General features: G+C 36.3%; 1 protein-coding gene across 5 annotated transcripts in view; it reads left to right on the forward strand.

Moving 5' to 3' along the window:
* ADGRB3 (adhesion G protein-coupled receptor B3) overlaps nucleotides 1–18,683 on the forward strand; it is a 478,609-nt gene that overhangs the window by 74,585 nt on the left and 385,341 nt on the right. The window lies entirely within an intron of this gene.

The raw sequence follows: 18,683 nt of genomic DNA on the forward strand, positions 1-18,683 counted from the left end.
AAGTACTCAAAACTTACTGAGTCTTTCTGGTTGGTGTTAAAATTTTCCTGCAGTCTGTCTGCAGCTGTGCTCTGCTACTCAGCTGAATGTTGTCACCAGGCATGGCCAGACACTCCCCTCCCACCCAAGTTTCACGGGTGTCCACATAATGCGCAGAAGATGTTGCTCCTTGGCCTCTCAACAAGATTGGACCGCTCTTAAAATTCACTTGCAGCTAGTTTCATATTGCAAGTAGATTCAGAGAGAAAGGAGAATTTGCTATGTCTGTGCTAGAGCAAAAGATAAAATTCACAGTGATTAAAGGGCTTCAAGGCTGACAGGAGGTTTGAGTGGGGCCAAAGACATATCCCAGAGGAAAGCTGGTCATGGCAGTATGGAGCTTGGTATGCCGCAGGTTTGCCCTCACCCTGGGGAACAAGCCTGATTTCCAGAGGGACTGCAACATTGCTGGAAGGAGGAGGACAGGAGGAAGCATGGAACTTCATGCCTGATGGTTCAGGACATGTTTGAAAATATCCACAGTCCATTTTGTCTGCTGCTGCTTTTGGTGACTGAAGAATATTTATTTAGGAAATGCCACTTTTTTCTCTGTTTACACACGGATAATTGAAATTTTTCTAATTAAAGCCAAGAGCAGTCAGTGACATGTGCCAGTTACGTGGGAATATGTACTTAGATGTCATTTTGTTTATTCTTTGTACTAATTTTATGGAGTCTTCTCTGCTTTCTTTTGGTCCAGTGGCACATATATGACAGATTTCATGACACTGCACAAAGCTACAGACTTCTTTTCCTTGTCTCCCTTTTTACTTCCACAAATCTCATATTCCTTTCACCATGTTGCTACAGCTTTAACAGGAAAAAAAAAAAACAAACAAAAAAAAACCAAACACCAAAAGAATGCTCTCCTATTACTAAAACCTTAGGATCAGTTGGTGGAAAGTCAATGCAATGGATTTTCTCCTGAGTGGAAAAGGCACCTGTCTGCAGCACTGGGCCAGGCACCCAGATGAGGAGGACCACAAGCAGCAGATCAGAAACACCTGGAGCTGGCATTTTTTACTGGCTGATGGAGGACAGTCCTCTCTGCAGCATGCTGTTGTTTTTCAGTGAACTCTTCTGAATCTGTTTGGTCTCCCCTACCACTTGTAGAGATGCTCCTCAGGTAGCTTTGGAAGCTCAAACCCACTTCACAGTTTCAGTGTCTGAGTGATTTTGCAGTGTCAGACATGGGGGAACCTTTCATTAGATGTGTGTCTCAAGACAGGGTCAACATAAAGATATCTTTCATCTATTGGAGAGCTTAGCTGGAAAGTCTTTAATGATGAAATACATAATAGACTGAGAGGGCTCCTGATGTCAATTGTCATTATTTGTTCCTGTGCTATAGTGTGAGGATTAGAATTTCAAGTTTTAGGGTGCAGTTAAAATTATAGGATTCTCCCGGAGAGGCTGTACTCTTTTGTTTGCAGTGTATGAGTAACTTGCATTGATTGGAAAGGGGTAGTAGAAAACCTGTGCATGTTGTGTTTTGATTCAGATATCTTTGAAACCGCTTCTTCTTGGACCTTAAAAATCTCAAGACCTCAGACTTTGAAGCCCGTCACCTTTCATTTTTGATGTGAATAAAAACAATTTAATTTTACACAGAGCTAAGTAAATGTGTTTTGAGTGAACAAATAAACTTTAAGTTGCTTTTATTATTTTTATCTCCAAATTAACCAATGTGAGTCCACTGTAAAACTATAAAGATATTTACATTTATAGGAAATTAAATTGAAATGTAAATGTTAGAATTGTGTTATAATTGTAATGGAGGCTTTGTAAGGCAATTGTACCTAGAAGAGAACATTTGCAAAATTGCCTCTTCTGAGGTTATTTCTTAGAGGTGTTACTTTGGCCCAAACGTGCACTGCCAGGTAGACAGCATATAAGGGAAGGAAAGCACACCTTTTTATACTACAAAACTGATAATGAAATATTAAAAGCTCAAAGCATACAAAATGTGGCTTTTATAGTATACTTCTCATAATTTCAGTCTAGCGTGTAGTAGGAAAATGAAAATCAGAACCAAGCTCTTAAAAGAATTCTGGGTGTGATAATTGGACTTTTAGTGAGAAATGGTTATGAGAATAAGGTGTCTTGCATTTATTTTGATGTGTCACACATCATGAGAGTTTTGATAATTCATGTATCTATGTTATTTCTTTAACTCACAGTGGGCTCATCTGTGTGTTTCTAGAATTTATGTCTTAAACAGCTCATGAAATTAGAATCTCTGAACATTGCCTCAGTGAAAAATCAAGTGTAAATGATTATTGCTTTTTAAAGTACGATTTACATCTGTTATGATAAGCCTGATACCCTCAGAAAGTAACCACAAGACAGGCCTATTAATTGTAAACCAGCCTTTCCTGTTCCACTTTCCTCCTCATCATCTTTATTCTGGCATCCTTATCTTACTCAGCTGGCAGAGAGATAATACAATAAAATGAGATTTCAAAGCTAGTTACAGTAGGACTGAAATGTATTAGTTATTGATGACAGGAAGGGTCCTTGGACTGAATTAGACATCCTAGCTTGTGTCTGTATAGTATGTGGGATCTGGACTCTGGCATGAACCATTGTCACCCAGGCTTCCCCACAGAAAATATTTTTCCCAGGTCAGAATGTGCAAACAAACAATTCATGTAGTATGAGTGACAGCAGCATTTAATCCCCACTGCAGAAGTGTGAAGACTAACTTCACCAGTATGGAGGTACCTAAAGAAGACTTACCAAGACATTTGGAGTCACCATCCCTGGATGTGTTTAAGGGTTGTTTGGATGAGATGTTGGGGGATATGGTGTAGGGGAGAACTTTGCAGAGTAGGGCTGATGGTTGGACTCGATGATCCCAAGGGTCTTTTCCAACCTGAATGATTCTGTGATTTAATAGACCTACAGAGGCTCAGTGTTTTATTGGTCTGTTGTGTGTTCACAATGGCAATTTTAATTATTTTAAAGAATTTTGGGAATTAATAATTAATCATCGTTTACCTTCTGTGATTTTTAAATGAACAAAATTTTACTTTTAGCTCTAAATATCAGCTGTAGCTTCAGGGCTGCAAAAATGTGACAAAAATGTTACTCAGAATTTCATGTCTCAGGATACCACATGAAGCAAGAAATAACCAAATTTTTGCTTATAGGTTTGATAGAGCATTTCCTGCTGTGCATATTTACCTTTTGAAGATTATCCTGTACAAAGCAGCTGCCCTTTATGTGAAAAAATAGATGTTCTATAGTGTTTTTCTCATGTAACTTGTGTGTGTGTGTGTTTTCTCCTTAAAATGAAATCCGTCGTTCAGATATGAAAGCATGCTCTGTGTGTATGGTGGGAAAAAAAAAAAATTAAAAAATAAAAATAAAAAAAGGAAAATCCTTCTTATTTTCACATATCAGATGCCCCTTGGCCATTGATAATTGATTATTTTATTCCAGTTTCAGCCCTTTCTACTCAAGTCTGCTTTCACTAGCTATTTTATCAATGGGTTTTTACTGTCACGTTTTGTTCTTGTTTCAGCAACTTTGTTTTTTGCAGCTGAATCTCTTACCGTTCAGGATGTAGCTGCCTTTTTGTTTGTTTGTTTTTAATTCTCAGACTGATAAAAGCATATTAAGGTTAATGAATGCAAAAATTCTCCATCAGTTCTCAGAGATGAGAATGTCAGAGTTCAAACGGGGTAAGCTCCCTAGTAACAGAGACATAATAAACAACATTCAGAATAATATAATCTGAGGTTGAAGTCAGTAATGATAAATTCATTGCAGTGCTTTAAAGTGTGATCGTCTGCATTTCTTTCCTTTCTCCATCCTATTTCCAGTTATTTGTACTTCACTATTCATTACTAAATCGTGACAGTACTAGTTATTGTTGCTACGTTTGTATTAATGCAATTTGAAGCTTTTTCCTAAGACATTGTCATCTCTGAAGAGAATGTTCTGGAACCTAACAGTACTGAAATACTGAAATCCTGGCAGCCATAGCGGCTGCACATTTTTAATATATCAGATTATACCAGCTTTCTGACTGGCTTATGATTCTGTGGCCTCTTTATACAAACATACAGTAGCATGGGGTATTTTGAATTACAAAGTTGTATTAAATAATTATTATTATGAAGTTAATAATACTGAAGCAGTGTTGTAGCAATGTGGTTTTGTGGCATATGTACTGATAAGTTTAGACCTGTTAAAATCTTAATTTATAAATAAAAGCTTTCTTAATTGTCCTAGATAATATACTCCACTTTTGTATAGATGTCTGATGCCATTAACCCTGCTTTTCCTGCCCTAATATTTAATTATTAATATTGCTCAATTTTCAGAAACACAGAGGTCTAATTAAAATTAGAAAACTGTAAAATAACAGTTCAGGATGGCAGGAATTAGAGAGATTGAGTTAGATGCCTTAATGCATTTTTGTGTCCTCCTAGTGCTGAGCTGCTGGTAAAACTGTAGCAATATAAAAGTACTTTAGCAAATTTAGAAGAATTTACATGATAAAACTATTGAAGTCTCCTTGCCTAACAGATTACCTGTAGCACCACATGGCTACAACTTTACCACTGGGTACATTCTCCTTCATTGTGTTCTGGACTCCTACCTGTTCATCATAGTTTGCAATGTGGGGTTCAGAGGTTAGAGTTCAGTAGTGCCCTGGCAGAGTTGTCTGTTGGCCAAAGCCCTGAAATTTGGAGAGCATTTTTGCATTGATGTAGGCCTTTTAACTGATATATGGCTGCTGGAACAGGAGTGAAAATGTTAACGCTTGCGTCAGTATAACCCATGAAAACAGTGTTTTCCTAAATGCATGGTCCATTACAGTTCTGGCCAAGCTGGAAATAGCAAGAATTAAGGCAGTCTTCACATTCTGTGACATACCAGAAGATCTCTTTTTAAGACTGTATGTACAGCTGTGCACAGTGAAATGGTCATAGGTCTCCATTTAAAAAAGAGAAAAATATTGGCTTTAAGCAAAATTTTCGGCACTGAAAATAAAGGCTTATTTTACTGGTCTTTTTTGTCTCTTGTCTTACTATTAACAGCTGCACTGTACCGTTTGTTTGTTTGTTTTAGTATAAATGCACTGTGAAAACATATGTCTCACAGTAAAGATCTGTCATTAATTGTCTAATTTCACTCATGTTTATATAGTAATCTGAGTTAAACAAATGGTGCATGAAGGATTTCTCTTTCATTTTACTTTCATGCTGCTGCTGTTATGGAGGATAGGAGGCACATCCGATTTGGTCTTTGTGTTGTCCAGGCTGACAGCTTTATCTGTCTAACTTTATAATAAACCTATTTTTCTGAATACCTAAGAATTCATTTCAATACATACAGGTTTAATTTCTTAGAGATTTAATGGATGGACATAAAAATATTTTTGAAGAAGGCATGAGAGCCCTTAATTAAGCTAGGAAATAAAAATTAGTTCTTGATATTTTTATTTTCTTTAAAATTAAGATTAGCAAAGTCACCTTATTATGACAAAGTCTGGTCTTCCTCATTTAAGGTGTTTTCAAGATAGACCAATTCAGGTATCCCTGATTCATTGTCACTCAAGTATGACACCCTAACCTTGAGCCAGAAGAAATTTTAAGCCTGAAGAAAATTGTTGTGCCACCTCAGAACAGGCTAAAGAAATTAAATTGAATTCTGTATCGAAGTCTGTACATTGGTCCAGAACCAGGTTAATACCATATGAGCTGTCCACCTCTTTGTGACCCGCAGGCACAGAAAAGGCATGCCTGATTTTGAAACGTTGTTGAATCTACTGGCCACGTATAAGCCTGTCTGAGTCTTTCACTGCAATGCCAGTAATTGTCAATACAGTCGTCTGAAACAAGAAGAAAAACCAGAATGTCTTACTGTGGTTTATCAATACTATTTAATGGGTAAGATTGCTTTTGTCTGGTGGAGAGGCACACCTGAATAGCCAGAGTTAGGTTTATTTGATTTAGCTTTTCTGTGTCATTTTGTAGCAGTTGTGAAAGGAGTGTCACGCCACTCTGACAAGCACATGGGGCTTGAAGATTACAAGAGGTGCAATAAAGTTGTCAGTGGTGCCTCAAAAATAAGTGTCATATGGCTAGTTGTAGCTGTCAAAAATATCTAACTTGTTAGTGTTTAGAAGCAATGATGTTCAGTTTGAATTCTCAAGTTTGTATGGTGAGATTAAACAACAGTAATGACAGAACAAATATATAGTACATAACTATGATTTATATATATTTGTATCTTCATTATTTACAATTTAATCCAGCATGTTCCCTGGAAGCAGTCAGGGTCAGGCTGGACGGGGCTCTGAGCAACCTGATCTAATTGAAGATGTACCTCCTCATTGCAGGGACCTTGGACTAGATGACCTTGAAAGGTCCCTTTCAACTCAAACCTATGGTTCTATGATTCTGTTATAGTTGTGAAGATTTTTGTTCAGTGGAAATATAACAATTTAGAGAACTCTTAATGTGAGGAAGTTACATCATACTGTTGCAATTGCTTTTGAATGGTCTCGTCATGTGGCAGGCTCTAGAACGGTTTCCAAAAAAAATCATTAGGATGTAACAGACCACCAAGAGCTGTGAGTATTAACATAGCATCATTTTTTTTTTCTCTGTATAACACTTCAGGCAAAGATCAAGTTAGGTATGAACTGTAAAGTCTCTAAGTTGTCCCATTCATAAAAACATTTCTTTCTTTCTCCCCACATGCAAAGAGAAACATTTCATAATAGTGTTAGTCAGTATTCATGGTAGTAATACCCACAGTATTCCTGGTACCCTTCAAATTAATGAAAGACCTTCCCTTTCAATAACATAAGAAGGAGGATTATGAAAAGCAAATTTTTTTATTTTTTAAGAATATGTGCAATTTAACCTGAAATACAAGTAAGAAATTGTCTCGGATATTGCCTTGTAGTTCTGCATAATACTATGACTCAGGATTAAAATTCTTTCAATCTTTCAGATGCATTTCTGTGTCTTGATGTGTTTAGATTTCTGTAAAGGTAATCATTATTCTGCTTTGTAATGGTTGGTGTTGGTATAATTACAACATAACCTTTTTTTTTTTCCCTCTAAATTACTGATACTCTTTATTTCATGCAAATACATGGTTTTGCTGTGAATAAGTTACAAGCATGAGTAGGTAGATCAGTAATCATCTCATTGTTAATGATATAATTTTGTATATTGTACTGGTTCTGGCTGGGATGGAGTTAATTTTCTCCATAGCAGCCCATTTGTTGCTGTACTTTGGATTTGTGACTAAAACAGTATTGGTAACATACCAGTCTTTTGGCTATTGCTGAGCAGTGCTTGCACAGCATCAAGGCTTTCTCTTTTGCCTCTCTGTTCCCCAGCGAGCAGGCTCGGTGAGTACAAGAAGTTGAGAGGGCACACAGCCAGGACAGCTGACCCAAACTGACCAGTGGGATATTCCATCTCACACTCAGCAATAAAAACTGAAGGGAGTGCATTTTAGGGAGGTAGACATTGCTCAGAGACTGTCTGGGAATAACTGTCTGTTTGTGGGAGGTGGTGAGTGATTGCCTTTGCATCACTTGCTTTGTTTTCTTTTGTTTTGTCTTCCTTTTTTGCTTCAGCAGTTAAACTACCTAGACTGACAAGTCTTCTCAGTTTTGCTCTTCTGATTCTTTCCCTGTTCCTTTCCCCTGTCCCACTCTAGTGGGGGGTGGGGGAATGAACAAGCAGCTGTGTGGTTGCTTTTAGGTTGTATGTTATGTCTTGTCTTTATGTAAGCATAGAAAATACAGAAATATATCGAAGATTAAATAGATTTCTAAGGTTTTAAAAAGCAAACAAAGAGGAAACATCAAACCGCAGCAGCCCTCCTCAGAAAACACTGGAAATTAAAGGGTCTAGATTTATAGCAAATAATGATTTTCATCAGAGAATGTCAACTGATTATCTTCAAAATTTTTCCAAAATTATGATGGATGGTTTTGGACATATTTAAGTGGGCTTTCTGTAGCGGGACTACTTTTAAATATTGGAAGGAACATACAAAAGAAAGCAAGCGAAAGAATTTGTCCATTAGATGGTGTTTAGGTATGCAGAATGAGATTCAACATTTCAATTTGAAGATCTGACCTGATCTTCTGAACTCCTTTTATTGTCAATGTCTTACAGAAGAAGAGTAGATTTATAGAACCATAGGACAGCCCAGGTTGGAAGGGACCTAAAAAGATCATCTGGTGCAACCTTTAATTCTAAAGTACCATTCTTCCAAAACAGACATGTAAAGTAGTTAAGATGAATTGTGCTTTAGAAGATCCTATTTATCTCCCTTGGTTGTAAAGGAATTGGGAAGGTCAGGAAGTTGAGATGCAGCTATCTGCAGTGTAGCCATTTAAAATTAGGTGATATGAAGCCTATCCTTAGTGATACAGGGCAAGGAACAAGGGAAGCTGAGCCTTACTCATGTGGTGTGCTGGTGAATGGAATAGATTTATACAGTGCCTATGTGGAGTCATTGTTCTTTGAATGTTCTTTTGAAAGCTACAAAGAATAATTTCTACTTCTACATGTTCTCACTTTCCTGTTTTCTGAAAAGGGTTTTTCTTTTTTCATGTACTCTCTTTTGGACTCCTGTATTTTATTTCAGCTAGGATCTGCCAAATTATCCCAATGTAATATTTAGAGAGAAGAACTTTATTTTTAGCCTTGTAAAATGCACAGTACATTGTTTGTATTTGATAATACATATTAATAATAAAAAAGACACAACACTTCTCATTCAAGAATCCAGAAATATAACTATTAAAGCAGGACTAACAAGCCAAGTGATGTTGTAATAAGAGAAATGCAGGTTGCCATCTCATTCAGTGTTCTTCAGTTGTAACTTATTTAATTAGATGTATCACAGCTCCATTATTGATGGTTCCCATCCCAACAGAGAGACATATAAGGGAAGGTGTTGCGGATAATACTTTCCAGTAGGACATTTAAAGAAGAAAGCAAATTTAGTGGAAACAAAAATATCTTAAAATAAAGTTTACAGACATTGAGAATAATATTTGAACCATCTCAAAAACCTTTCTGTGAAAGCAATTAAATAGAAGAATAAATGTCCAATATGAAAGATAAGGCAATAAGGAAAATTTTGCAAATTACTGTCAGTCCAAAGCTAATCAAGATGCTACAAAAGAACCTAATTAATCTGGAGCATAAGTTCAGATGTTTACTATTGAAAATGCTTAAACAGTAGAGAAAGAAATCCATTTGAGCCTCTAATTCATTGGTTCATTGGATTTTTCCTCAAATTAAGTTATAAGATTGATTTACAAAAGCAGCTTTGGAGAAATAACTACTTGGGGTTTTAGCTTAACTGGAAATACACAAAACTAAAGAATACATATTTCTGTGTGATTATATTAAAGTACTTATACTCTGATAAACCAACATAAATAACATAATATTTTTATATATTTGTTTGTTTATAACAGTATTTTTAAAAACCCCTCCAAATTTAAAAGGGGTTTTTAGGGGTTGATAGCCAAAGATAGAAAGTAAGTACTTGAACTATAATGATTTCAAAAATTGTGTTCCATGACATTTTTTCATTTAAAATAGAACAATTTATATCATTTTAAGAAAACTGAAAAACTAAAGATGTAAACAGTAGGATAATTGTTAAGATTTGTTCATTGCAAGGTCATTTATTATTATTTTAATGTTACCTGTTGATTTTAAATTTCTGCTTATACTAATTTCAACCTAAATGGATGCTCAGTGTTTAGTAAAAGAAATAAAGCTGCCATTACACCTCAGTGTGTTTCAACATAACCGTAATGTTATCACAGACACCAAACAGGTCATAGTTGTGGAAAATTATCCTGGAACACAGGCTAGTGGATTTACAATTTTTCATTAGACTTCTGTGGCTATCTGAGGTTCTTTTGATATTTTTTATAGCATGACGGGTGGAGGCTGATGCCTTTTCTTTATATATATATATAAAATATGTATATATGCTGCATATATATATGTATAAATTCAGCACTTTGTAAAACTCACAGAAAAGTCCAGATAAACTATCTAATGCTTTAGCAGTTTTCTTTATCTCAAGACCAAAGTCTATTACCAAGGTCATGATAATAGATGCAGGGGACACTATACTAGCCATGCATCATGTTTCTTCTTGTTCATCTTTGTAGCACTTGTTGGAGGTATTATTTTATGAACTGTGATGGAAAGTTCCTTTGTAGGGCTGTATCTGTATCACCAAGTGGGGCAGGAGCTGTTCTCTTGACCCCAGGGCTGACTGGCACGGCACTGCTCATGTTCATATAGGTAAAGCTCTTACTCAGCAAAACACAGTGGATGCATCAACACTGTGCAGTGAGAATGTCTGCTGATCCAAAACAGTACCGGGGTTGGTGCTGTCAGTATGACTGTGGATAATCATGGGAATGTGCTTTTTTTAGGTAGTACTCTTTCTGTTTATTTAATTATTGTAGATGCTTTCTAGGAGTCCCAAGAAGCCTCAGTGCTTTATGTAGCGGTGGCCACTCCTCTGCTGTCTTGTGGAACCTTTCTTTAGCCTCTTCCCAGTCAAAGAGAAGTCATTGCTGCTGACAACATTAAACCCAAGAAGTATCACCCTCAAAGCACAGGTTTACTTTCTCCTACTAAATTAGACAGTCAGGCTCAAGACTTACTTTTGTTGCCATGGTCTCAGACTGAATAAAGGAAGTAATAAATATGGATTCATGTCAACATAAGCTAGATCATATCAACTAGATAAGCTCCTTCTTTAAATCACATGGAAGAAACCAGCTCATAACATGCACCATTAACCGGATTCCTAATTGAGGGTTGACTGTATATTATGGTTTTAATTGGTTCAAATACAAAATTACTTGTTTACATAGTTGCCTTTAGTATTATTATTTTCTTAGATCATTAGATTTAGATTTTTATCTTTAAAAAAACAGTTTAGAATTTCCCTATTATACATAATGAAAATGGAGACTTCTTGCAATGATAGGCTTAATTCTGTTTCTGTTACACTTGCCAAAATATTTTTTCTAAATTTTATCCCACTCGTGAGATTGATCACAAACTCAGCTATTCACTACCATATTGGTATGCAATTAAATAGTCTTACTCAGTCTTTCATGCTTTATTGGTACAGGCTGACCATCAGGTGCAGAAAATAACAGCATTAATATCCTTTTTATGATTACAAGTACTGATGCATGTATGAAGTTTTCTTCCTCAAAAAAGGGGCATTACTTATGAGTGAAGGTCAACAATTACTCCCCTTACAAATTTCCTTTTCTGTGACCTGAAATCTAAACCCATTCCCATGTTCTTTTGACTTTCTAATCAACCAATGATATGGCATTACTCTCTAATCCTTTCTATTATCCTTATCTTCATTCTTCCATCAGTTTCCCTTTGGGCAGCATGTAAGCTTTATTTCATTTCCTCTAACAAAGAAGATAGAAGATTTGTTTTGGTAGGTTTTTTTTAAAAAAAACCCCATGTGATATTAATATGAATATATGATCTTGAATTACAGTCCCATTCTTCAGCTCATGTTGACATTAGCTGGCATGTGATCTACCTAAATACTGTTGACAACATCAAAATCTAAGATACCAGCCTATCTGCCCAGTTTTCAGGGCTGTGAATTGCATGTATACCTAGATTTGATTGATATATCCCTACTCTGAGAAAACATTTCTCCCAGGTCTGTTTTTGTTTTGTATTTAATATTGTGAAATGTATAACCTTTCAGAGAACTGAAGAGCTGAACATTATGTGCTCCCTTGGTGATTACTCTCACCACTAGCTTAAGATGCAGGCCAACTTGTGGCGTACTGTGTCTGGATCGGTGATTCTTGTATTTTTGGTTGCACATTGCTTTAGTTTCAAGAAGAAAGAAGAGACAGCGCTCTAATGAAGGATTTCCATGGGCTTGTGTTTAGGTACTTAAGAAAAATGGAAGATGTCTGTTTAACCTACAGTTATAGGACAGACCCAGGGCATCTAGGTGCATAGGTCAGGCTAGGATCAGACAGATTGGATTTCAAGAGGTTGGAAAACTTCCTGTTGACTATCTGTCCTCACACTTGAGTAATCTGGCCCCTCACTTTAGTGGGCTGGGCTTATCTCTGGAGATACCTCAATAATACTTAAATCTTAAATCTACAATCATAATTACATTTTCTGGGCTTCTCCTCTGACTGCCTATGAAATTTAGACCATTGGATTAGGCAAACAGAATACCTCCTTTTATAACTAAAAGTCTAATCATTTAAGATACAGCTGAATTTTCCAGCTAAATTAGATACCACCTAGTTTCTTCAGGAAAGTTTCAAAGAAGAATGCAAGATTTGATCAATAAGATTGACGTTGCTATTCTAAAATAGGCAAAATTTTTGATTCAAAAAATAATAAAATTAATACACTTTGGTGCACAAGTAATAAATAATTCAGTTTCGTCTAAATTAAAAATGCTGAGAAAGGCAGTTCTTGCCTGACTGAGCATTAGTTCAAGAAATAATTTTAAAGGGACTGCCTAGGTGACAATTCTATTCAGCCCAGTTTTACCTTTAAATTACCCTGAAATTTAGCAATTAAGGAAAGTTTTAATAGCTGCAGTGGTCTACACTACAGTACTGTCTGGTACCCTTGGTAGAAAAGACTGAGTTAATGAGAGCTCATGACATAGAAATCACTTGCTTTGAGCTACTCTTTATTTTTCCTTCCTTTGAAGAATCATACTGACAGTTTGACTCAATAGGTCAACTTGATGTGGAAGTAGCTTTTCACTAAAGATCTGAAAATCCCATAAATACGGGGATGGATTGGATCTCACACTTTGATTGCCTGTAATTCTTAAAATACACTTTTTCATACATCTGAACAGGAGGAAACAGTGCAAGTTGTGGTGTAATAGCAATAGTTTATAAATAATTTATACAAGCATTTTTTTTAAAAAAGGAAAGAAAGCTTTTTAGGCTGATATGAATGTTCCTCAGTAAGCGAAGCCCACTGGCTAAAAAAAATGAATCAAATCAGTGAATCACACACAGCATGCCTTTTCTCTATCTCAGACTCTTGGTCTTTCTGAGGGTACTACAGGTATTAACTTTAAACAAGATAAGAGATACATATTCAGGAGATCATCTGACAATTACTTAGAATGTATATAAAGCAACTCATAGGTTTGAACGTGAATTTCATGTGCCATGTTTCTGCATTACTACAGGGTAAGCCAAAACTGTTTGCATTTCACAGATTCATTTCCATTCTTGTTTGTAGAATAGAAAAGCTGTTTGCAACATGCAGACTTGTCCTGTGATTTACTACATATGGATCACATTCCAGTGGCCATTAATTAGTGGGACCAGCAATTTATTCCAGTGGCCATTCCCTCACTCTACAGATAGTCAAAGCCTTTTCTCAGATTACAAGATTTCAAGTAAATTTGAATATTAAATATCTATGTAACCAAATATCTGTTTGTAAGCTTCACCAGCAATGATACATTATGTAGTCATTTTCCAGTATAAAGATGTTTCTATGGGTAATTAGTACTCTACTTAAACTTTGTTTATTTGGTGGGGGTGGGGAGGAGGAAAACTGCTTCTCTGCTTAGGAAATCTTTATAGTAATATAGGCAAGTTCTTCTCGGAGTAAATCTTTGCCAAGAAGTTGGATATACTAAATAATAAGAAGGCAAGGGAAGGCAAGGCCTTTCTCTGATTCCTTCAGACAATGCTTTTTTTTTTTTTTTTTTTTTCCCCTGGGGATTTTGTTTTGTTTTGATTTTTTAAATACACTTCTATTGATTCATTTTCAGTGGTTTCTATAGCAGTCCCTCTCCTCCTTCCTCTCTTTCTCCTTATTAATAATGTTAGTGGCATACACTTTTATTCTAAAATGAGCTGAAACTGTTTTATTTTAAGGAGATTTTCAAGAGCAAAGTTTCTTTATAAGCTTTTGATCCCTGAACTGTTCAGCTTTAGTAATATATATATACAAGCTATTTTGTTCAAGGTGTATATTTTGCCTTTGCACTTCTAGTAGTTTTTTAATTTTTTTATATGTCTGAAATAAACAAAACCAAACCAAAACAAAGCCCCGAAAACACCACCTCATAGTTCTAAATTTCTGCATCCAGATTTGATTTGAATCTGTTACTTCAGTCCATGTTATCCAAATCTGTTTGAAAATGAAACATGAATAAACATGAATTGCGATCTTCCTTAAGCATTTCAGACGTGTAAGTTTAGGAGCCTACTGGCAAAACTGGCAAAAGTCTGAGCAGTATACACAGTGGGATTTTGCACAGAAGCCTTTCCAACCATCCTATTCCATTCATCACTTTTAGAAACAGATCACTGGAATATTTATCAGTGTGAAATCTATCTCTTATCTGTTAAATATTAGTGTTGTGATGGTACTGCGAAGACTGACTAGCTTCAAACAGGGAAGTAGATTAAGAATCATTGCTTGAATGGAAGGATGCACCTAGCTGTTCCTCAGTTGGGATCAACAGCAGTGTTTATGGACCTTGGATATGCCAGGACCTTTCCTTTAAATGAGCAACCTTTCTTATCAGTGGTTCAGAAATGATGCGTGTGTGATTGTGACAGAGCAAAGCAAAAAGGGGTATGCCACCTTTGAGTAATTCAGCTGCACCAAAGGAAGCAAGTCTGGCCATATCACAAATATGCAGCTATACTCGGCTCAGGATTGCATGAATGAAAATGAGAAAAATACCAACTGGGGAAACTCAAGGTATCAGATACTAGAGAGAAAAGAAAACCCACATAACTTGTCAAAAGGTAAAATCACAACCTCAGACAGTCTGTATAATAGAATCTCTGTTGCTGATTTTGGCAATGAATCACTAACCTTAACCTAAATAATCTCATGAGGACTTGAGTGTCATGTCAAGAACTCATCTGAATAACACCCAAGGTATTAAATAGTTCATGTTATCCTAAAATTGTTGAGAGAAGAATATGCAAACAACAGTAATCATCTCAATGAGAGAAAAATTCCCTGAAGACACTGAAAACTCAAGAGAGAAAGATATTTAGGGTGGAGAGCAAGGTTGAAGCTGACTCCACTAACAGAAGCAGACACTGAAGGAACTGCTATACACACCTTGGAGATCAATGATGCCCTCAAGCTATTTTCTCTTTATTCTTTCCCCTTGCACATGCTTATCACCTGCCAACTAGCTATTCTTATTTGACAATGTCCTACTTTTGTTTCTTTTTTCTTATCTTTTCGTTTTTTAGAAAATTTTCTCAAGTTTGTCTGTGATAAATGTATTCAACAGAAGATAGTTTGAATGGTCTAAATAAGTGTATTCTGTAGAAGAGTTTGAATGGTCTAAATGCTAAAGATCTTGTCATATATTTGAAAGCTTGTAAAATCTAAAAAGGTCAATATTTGCTGAAGGATTTGCCAAAAGCTGCAATGACAATTTGAGAACTTGAGGTTTTTGCCGCCATTTTGTAAAAATTGCACTTTTCAGTTTTACATTTTTATTGGTGCTATTGTACCCACATTCATGATTAACTGCAGTGCTGGATTAGTTGTTTAAAATGAGTATATGATATAGTTTGAAAAAGTGTCTGTTTGGCCAATTCAGCTGTGATAGTCAAGGAAATACCACAGAAGTATCATAATTCACTGTAATGTAATCACTGCAGGAAGTTAACATAGTCCTTTGTAGAAGCTTCTGTGTGCTTTACAGAAATAGAATGTTTAAGAGTGAGCCAAAGTTTCAAAGACTTATTTGAAATGTAACAAAGCATATGCATCAAAGGGCCATGAGTAAATGCAGTGGTATAACATTGAACTGAGTGGTGGATCAACTTGGTTTGTCTCAGTAGAATTATGTGGTTGCACATGCCAAGTTAGTATGTGTATACACCATGTTAGTATGTATGTACACCATGTATAATGACTGAAACACAAGATGTTCATCCACTGATCAAGCTAGCAGTGAGTTCCAGGAGGAATTCTCTGGACATACTCAACAACAAGAATGAGGGATAGCTAGCGATCTACTTGCATAGCTTTAGAAAATAATTTTATAATTCCCATTCTTCCTGCCAAAAAACATCTGTACGTTGTCAATTGTATTTTTATACATTTAAAGCTGGTCCTGGTTATATATTCCTGTTACAGAAAAATAAAAAAGGTCTTTTGAGAGGTTCATATTTTCCCTCACATATTTCTGGTGTGATTGGAAATATTGTCTGTCCTTGCCAGCACAGAAATGAGATGAGAGAACAGGTTTAGCAAAGGAGAGTTTGGAAAAGTTCATTGGTTTCCACCTTCATCCTAGGCAGATCTGCATCTTCTCTCGATAATAGAAGGCATGAGTACTCTGAGGCAGGAAACTGAGTAAAGAAAATACAGGAAGAAGTATTAATGACTGGAGTGAAAATATTTTTTACGGCACCAGCAGTTTCTTCAAGTGAAGAAGAGACAGTTGGTGGGAGATGGGGGAGAGAGGGAGAGAGAGGACAATGACCTCCTGCGTAAGAGAAGAAAGAGCACATAAGCCCTCTGATAGTCCCAGTGCTACTTTAATCTTCAGAACTGTATGAGGAAAAAGTGGTATTTCTCTCAAACTGGGAAGCAGATAGATATGGCTGGTTTAACCATCTGGAAAACTGAGGGGTTGATGAAGGCATCCAGTGAATGGAGAATTCTATCTGATAGCAGCTGTCTAGTGCACTGGCCTGCTTGTTACACCCTGGTCATCTGATGTTGGATTTAGGGAAAAGGAGTGCTTTCCAACAGCTGCTGCTTTTTTGTGTATTGAAGAGGGTACTCCCTTTCCCCTGAGCCATCACACAGTGTGAGAGCACGAGAGCCTCACACTGGCTGAGGCCAGTCATGGATGGGTCATGGGCTGATGACAGCCTCTGATGGAGAGGACTGATGATTTGCACCATCCAAGTTATAGCTTGCTAACCCCTAGATGAATTAAATTAATAAGTTTGTGAACCCAGCTAAACCACATCTGTATATGGTATCTGTACTTTGTGTGTCGACTTAATCAGTAATTAAGCTGCCTCTAGCATTTCATGGATTTGGATAGCCTTTCATTTTCAGCTGTTCTGTTTCCCATCAGCTGCTACACAGTGATAGGTCTCAACATGCAACATGCATTGTAATTAATGCATGATAACCCTGTATTTATTACTGCTATTTGTAAGTAAAAGATTAATGAGTGAAATTCAGTGGTGATGCAGAGACTACTGTGCCAGGCCTTTGTCCCAGTAAGATCCATGGCATATGCAGAGTTCCATGTTGGTCTTGATCCGCAGAGAAGAATCTATGCTTTTAGTCTGGAAATTCAGCTGTTAAAACACTGAGCTATCTGTTTTTGCCTAGCATAGTGACTATTCCCCATCATGAATGATGAGCATTACATATTTATAATCTTTCTCTGATTGAAAATATGGAAAAACACTATGGAAAGGATTTCAGGATTCAGAATAACATTGTTTAAATGAATTTGAGTTGAATTTCATGTTGGATTTCTGCATTTAAAATGTTTTAATAATGTGTATTTGTACATGTATACATTTTCACTGTGTGGGACACTATCATTTCTTTTTTGCTCCAGTTTGCTGACAAAAAAAAAAAAAAAAAAAAGAACCAAATACAATTTGTTATTGTAAGAAAATGTCTACTTGCACTTAGAAAACTGTCTGACATATGCAATTGCAGTCTACCACTTCAACATAGATGTTCACTCAACTATAGCTCTTCAGATCTCATTCTAAAAAATCATACATCCAATGCCAAGAATGCCCATATAGTTGGTAGAACAGTGTCAGAGAAGGCAATGTGTGAGATACTGAGCCCTACACAGCAGACCTCCTACAACAACCTGGAAGAGCCACACCTTCTCCCCCATCCTCCAGGAGATGTATAAAGGACTGACAAATAGCTTCTGCAGTATACGCTGATTGCAAAATTATGGGGCTTCGGTGAATCAACAAGTAAATCACATCTGAAACTGAAGAACCATCATGACAAACATCCTCATTGTAGCACCCTCCCAACAGAGCCAAAGGGTGTAGAGGGTTTGTGCTTCTCTGACTCGATGCCGGCACTGAGCACTGCTTCAGCAACATCCTGTGTACTCCCAGTGAAAACCTTTTTGAAATTCATTACTGAGCTACTGCTGCAGTTTGTAATGAGATGCTGTCCTTTTTGTTTTAATTATCCCAATGCACTAGTTCATAAATTTTATTCACATTTATATTTATTTAAAGCACTGTCAAAACAGAAGAAAAAAATTGTACTGCAGTAGCTCCTTTGCAAAATAGTTACTTGCAACGTTTGTTTGTACTGTGCACAAAATATAATTATAGCTCATATATACATTTCTTAAAATTCATCCACATACAAAACTATTCATGGGAAAAAGTATGATTATCAGGTCAAAAAAAATTATATTTTCCATTGCATATAATATCAAGACTGTTGCTATTGTTGAACTAAAGCATGTACTAGAAAATGCACTAATTCACTTTCTCTTCCCTTCCTACTGCAGTATATCAGGCTGTCAGGTGGATATCAATTTGGCCTTTTAAATTTTTGCAGTACCTTAACGTA

The sequence above is a fragment of the Athene noctua genome, chromosome 1 (assembly GCF_965140245.1).
Source record: "Athene noctua chromosome 1, bAthNoc1.hap1.1, whole genome shotgun sequence".
Lineage (NCBI taxonomy): Eukaryota > Metazoa > Chordata > Aves > Strigiformes > Strigidae > Athene > Athene noctua.